Source organism: Pleuronectes platessa, chromosome 13 (genome assembly GCF_947347685.1).
Source record: "Pleuronectes platessa chromosome 13, fPlePla1.1, whole genome shotgun sequence".
NCBI classification, from domain to species: domain Eukaryota; kingdom Metazoa; phylum Chordata; class Actinopteri; order Pleuronectiformes; family Pleuronectidae; genus Pleuronectes; species Pleuronectes platessa.
Window position 1 is genome coordinate 8,872,766 of NC_070638.1, and position 6,000 is coordinate 8,878,765.

The window sequence follows — 6,000 nt, forward strand, 5'->3', positions numbered from 1 at the left end:
ACTTCTGCTGACCTTTCTACATCCTTGATAAGCTGCTTTTCACTTTTACTCAAAAGGTCAGAGTGGTGGTTTTGCATAATTCCAGCAATTTCTCAAGTCCATTTATTTGACGTCATGCTGGTTATTTTCTGAAGCTCAACAAAGCTTGAAGATTATTGGACATTTAAATGCTGTTGTTTAAAAAATAGTGAAAATCCACTTGCAGAGGTTTGACACTTCATTTTTCCTCTTGTTAGTTCTGTGTAATTGTTACACAGTAATAAAGTTGTAGCCGTACTGATTTCGGTGCCAGTGGAGTGAGTGAGCTGTGAGATGTTGATCGACAGCTCTCAGTCGACTGTGAAGCTGCGAACTTTGTGATGAAAGTCGCTTCCACATTCACAAGATCCTTTTCACAACGTCCATATTTGCCTTTTGTTTTCCCAAAGAATTTAGACAAACAGAGCTTGTTTGGATTGGAGCGGTCTGCACCGCGTTACGACACAACAATAACACAACCCTGACAAGTCGATGCGACATTCTTCACTGGGACATATTAGTAGATTTTCGTTCTGAAGAGAAGTGAATGGGAACAAATGGCCGACTGGAGGTTAGCAGCCATGTCATGTACACACACTATATAATCAAGGAAAACAGGCATAAACATTTGTATCAGACGCTCAAAGCCGTCGACTACGTCTGAAAAAAGAAGAGTCAACTCCAAATACTTATGAATAGAATTACATGCGTTTAGGAGCAGACTGAGAAAGATTATGTTCCAAAAAGACACTTTTGAGTTAGTATTTTAACTTGCAACGACTAGCAAATGGGTGAATTAATGGTTAATAGATCATTTAGTATATAAATCATTGAGACGTAATAAGAGCAAAGCTTGATTTGCCAGGTTGTGAAAAATCCCTTTGGTATTTACCATTAACCACTTTCTAATAAAAACCCTTTACAACATTTACAAATACAGACTGGACGGATTATTGTAAAAAATAGTTTTTTAAAACGACTTTTTAACATTTAGACCTGAAGGTCTTATTGCCAAAGAGAAACATGAGCAGTTATTAATGGATCACTAACATTGATTTCTATTTTAGTGAACAAACTGAACATCAATAGTCATTTAGCTGGTGTTCCAAAGTCTAAAAAGGAGTTTGTTAGAAAGTGATGCAAAGCCTTTTCCAACTATTTCCAAGGTCGACAATGAATATCGCAAAATGGATTTTCAGAATCAACAGGATTATAAATGTATCCGGATGTTTATTCATTATCAATATAATCACCTTTATCGTGCCCACAGTGGGAGCCTCACTGGTTTATCCATCAAGTCCCAGAAAGAATCATACAAACAGACCTCAGAGCAGAAACTGTGAGTCCAGCATTACACAAGAAACTCTGTCTCTGTCCCATAATTACTAGATGTTAGTATTTTATTAAATATGTTTATCTAGTTCAAGACTCGGCTTTCGCACCCCACTGCATTCTTTCTGAGGCTGGATATCAACTGGCTTCTTGGATATGAGGAAAAAATTTAACATGAACATTTCTTTGATTATCTACTCAGTGGCATCCAGTATATTCTACTGGATGCCAGTGGCTGTAAAACACTTCGGAGCAAGCTGCTGTCTGCTGGATCAAATGGGCAGGTTCACAGCAGGCTATCAGCACTGTTAACTCCGGCTGTAAACCATACCGCCCAGCGGGTCAGAGGTCAAAATGTTTGGGCTTCAGAGAGACGCCATGAGCTGAGCATGGCCAGAAGTTGATATGAGGTCTGCCTGTGAATTGGTGACCTGAACATCTACCCTCATATACTAATACAGAGAGATTGGACATAGATTATCCAGAAATTCGCAGCCTGTTATGAAGGTAAAACCCAAACAGTATAATTATTTAGCTTCTACTATTTTTGTTTCTATGTTGTGATAACGTGAATCATTGTTTTAAGCCTCTATGGACTCCTGTGTTCTGTTTTGTTGCTAAAAAAAAGAAATTATCGATAAATTCATGGCTAAGAAGGCGTTTACATTTTTGCAATGCGAGTTGGAAACTTTTTGTTGTTTTTAGTTGCAACATCTGGTTGTTGACGCTTCCCAGTCGGCTCGCTTTCATTGGCTATTATGCGTTTCTGTCGGAGCCGATTATCGTAAATATCAACATGATTGATCGGGGAAGCTCCAACTCAGTCTGTGGCATTACGATTATTTTGTATTTGCATCAACAGCGATGAAAGCTGTAGAAATATTCTGTCTGATTTGTGTCTCATTAAATCAGTTGTAAACACAGTGTTGACTTACTTCAAATTTGTAGACATGTTGCTATACAATATACAACATAATGTTATAAATTGGTATCGCTGATAATGGCTAACCTAGCTATAACAAAGCCAACTTGGCCCATCCAATGAACTGAGCACATTTTTGTGAACGCAGTCGACTCGGGGGTTGTGTATTTCCAAGCGTCAACTTCCGAGGTTGTTCCCATTTGGGTCTAATCAAGAGGCGTGGTGTCCCAGCATACTGAGATGTACACTCAATCACAACCAGTTCCTATACAAAGGTGCAGATGGCCATTTTTCAAAACTGTTCAGACATCATTTCCTGAAGACGTTCATGGTGATGAGTTCACTTGTTCGAGCTGACACAGCAGATTGATTGGGTCATTTCTCTACCTCATAAAATCAGATGCTTCTGATGAGTAAACAGCCGGTAAGAGGATGAATGAACTTTATGTCACATTAGTAATGAGGATATTTCCCAACTGTGAGATGAGTGATGGGATTCAACTTGTTCAGACAGGAGTGAAAATGTTGTGTTGAAGTTCTGTGTTTGTTGTTTTGAGGGGATCTAAGGTGAAAACCCAATTTGTTTGGTAGCATGAATTATCTAGAAAACATTTGACAGAACTGTTTCTTGTTACCTGAGGCAATCAGCAATATACATGTATATACAAGTGAATCATACCTTTGATGCTTTCTCGTTTGAACCCTGGACACAAGGTCACAATATTTCCTGTTACATATGCAGCAAACAACAGGAATTTGTGCATTTATGACACGTTCGTACCGACAGGAAATATTCAGATTGATTTAGGTGAGAGGAAAATCCTGGCATGACCATGCACAAGTCGGGACCAAAATAAACTCTTTTTACATCATAAACTAGAAGGTCACTTGGAGACCGCATCCCTCTGCCAAGGATTCTTCTTTGGCCCACTTCCCCCAAGCTTTAAGAAAACTAGTTCAGTAGCTTTTATGTCATCCTGAAGACCACATTCAAACAGCAATGACAACATAGCCTCCCTGGTAAAGGTAACAGCAGTCTCTTCTAATCTGATCATTTTGGCGTTTGAGTCCTCAAATCTTGTCGTGTTTCTAATTCAGACATTTTCAAAGGACCCTTCCTCCTGTCCCTTGGATATCTGTGTTCTTTCAGGTTTGCGTCAGTTGACGAAACAGAAACATCATCAACACGGTCGCGCTCGCTCGCTGGGAATTCTCCCGACAGTGTTCCGCTCCGTTCACACATGGGCCCAAGCGGACGTTATACAGACTTTGTGCTGGAGCTGCTGGCAGAGCAAAGCCTATTTCATGTGTGGTCCAACTAATTCAGACAATTGCGCTCTCACATACAACTCCTCCGGGTAATGTCGGGGTAAGTCCAGGGGTGTATGGCATGTGTGAAAGCTACTTTAAACAATATGTCTGAGTTTGGGCAGCGACAACAAAAGTCAATAACAAAATGTTAACTAACCTTTTCTCGTTCTCACAATTTTTTGAGCTCCAAGTTAAACAGGCACGCCCCCAGATACGATGCAAATTGTTGAGAGATCAAGGTTGAGCTAAAGCCGAATAGTTTTCTGTTTCAGATCCATACATGATAAATCAATAATGAAAATGCTTTAATACTGCGGTCAAAAGATCACACTTTTATGCGCGCAGCCTAATTGAAGGTTGACTAAAATGAATGATTTCTTTAAAGAAACATTTCAATAGCACCCAGATAAGAGACTTGGAGCACCCTCGCCTGCTTCCCCTTGCTCTTCATTTGGCGCGTATTTTGGCAGACACTTCAATGCTCAGCACTCCAGGGTAATAACACAGATAATACAGCGAGAGCGAGGCAGGGAGAGGGAGAAGGACACTCGTGGTTGGGGCGGAGGGAGAGAGAGAGAAGTGGTTCCCCTTATCAGGAGCAGGGAGCAGGAGCCTTCTACCTGAGCCGTGCACCTGCTGGTTCAATGTGTCCACAATCCCCCCCCCCCCCCCCCCCCCCCTCCCCCATGGTACATCTGGATACACTTGGAACATGAGGGATAATTAACGTAGAATTAAAGGGTTCTTGTCTGGTATTACAGTGATTTGTCCGCTCAGCACTCAGCGGAGGCACCAAACCAAATTTTGATACATTTGGAAGTGAAACAATCTACTACCTGATGCCTCCGACTGTTATTACAATATTTAAACATTTTACAAAATAGTTTATAAGAATATTGATACCTCACGTCTCGTGCAGATATAGTAAATATGTAGCTGGAGCCACAAACTGGTTACGTTAGCTCAGCATAAAAGAAGCATCTCCTCACCTGGCGCCGTGGCTTAGTTGGTAAAGCGTCTGTCTAGTAAACAGAAGATCCTGGGTTCAATTCCCAGCGGTGCCTTTATGCAAAATATTTAGGAGAGACTGTGGACTAGTGGCAGAAACTTGGACTATGGGCAGAAAAGGTCTCTGGTCAACAAAAAAACGAACCTGGGTTGATCTGTCCAAGAGGATTGTCCCTACCCTGTCTAGTGCCCCTGAGCAAGGCACCTTACTCCCCCAACATCTGCTCCCTGTGCGCACATGGCTGCTTTGCACCAGATGGGTTAAAAGCAGAGGTTAAATTTCCCTACCTGCATGAGTGTGCCTGTGCATGTCTGTGCATGTGTTTGGGACAAATAAATGTATCTTAAAAAAAAAAATCTTAAAATTATCATTATTAAACAGTAATACGTAGTTCAGTGCACGTATTAACTCAAGGTTGAACTGACCTAATTTTTTAGAGGTGACCAATCCAACCCCTCTCTGAAGCTGGTCCAACAATTTTCTCTTTTCAGTGTAAACCCACCAACTAAATTTAGGGCTTGTGTTCTCTTTTTGGTTTTATTGCATTAATAAACTAATTAAAACTTATAAGAAGAATGAACTCTTGGCTACCTATAATGACAGAAACTATCATTGGTGATGATATTTGAAGTTTTCCTTAATTTTTACGGTTAGGCACATGTCCCATCTGCTAACACGGATGAAGCAAGCTATAAGAATAATACTGCAGCCAGCCACCAGGGGGCAATCGGGATGTTTTCTCTTCGCTTTAGGGACATTGTCATGTCGTCAATCTTAATATACAATCTGTGGTCTCCAGTCTTTATGCTTGGACAAGTTATCAATCTGCTGACGGATTGATATGTACAGACATGAAGGAGAGATCCATATTTGAATCCATCTCATGGCAGAATAATAAAAGTGAAAAAGAATCTTCCCAAAATGTCAATTGTTTGATTTAATCTTAAAATCAAGTGTAGTAATAGGTAGCCAAGTATGTCTACACATGTCTTGGTATCAAGTAATGTTTCTGGAAGGACTGATTTCCGTCCTGTCCCTCTTGTGCGACTGAGCCCGAGATGAGAGCGATTGTGCGGAGCTTTAATACAAACCAGATGTTAAACTTGTGTCCTCAAAATGAATGGGCCTATTGGGAAACCGAGGCAAGTCTCAGGGGACATTCCACTGGAGGCAAAGCTGATTGGTTCACATTGAAACAACATGGCCAAGATAAACTGGGATTTCAAGAAAGGGGGTCTCTGGACGCTGGAGTCTAAAATAAATCGTTAGGGCTAAAGGAGGAGCTTAGCTCATCCTCTAAGGAAAACAGTGAGTTCTGCAAGTGACTGACACACATGATGACTGTGGCGCCAGGCAACCTCGGTCTCCAGCCCAGTTGTGGGCTGCATGGGAAGTGGAGAGCATCAGG

General features: G+C 41.1%; 1 non-coding gene across 1 annotated transcript; it reads left to right on the forward strand.

Annotated features, from left to right (window-relative positions):
- Positions 1 to 4,574: 4,574 nt before the first annotated feature.
- Positions 4,575 to 4,647, forward strand: trnat-agu (transfer RNA threonine (anticodon AGU)). Its single transcript has one exon. It is a non-coding gene; the product is annotated as a tRNA-Thr (tRNA).
- Positions 4,648 to 6,000: the final 1,353 nt, after the last annotated feature.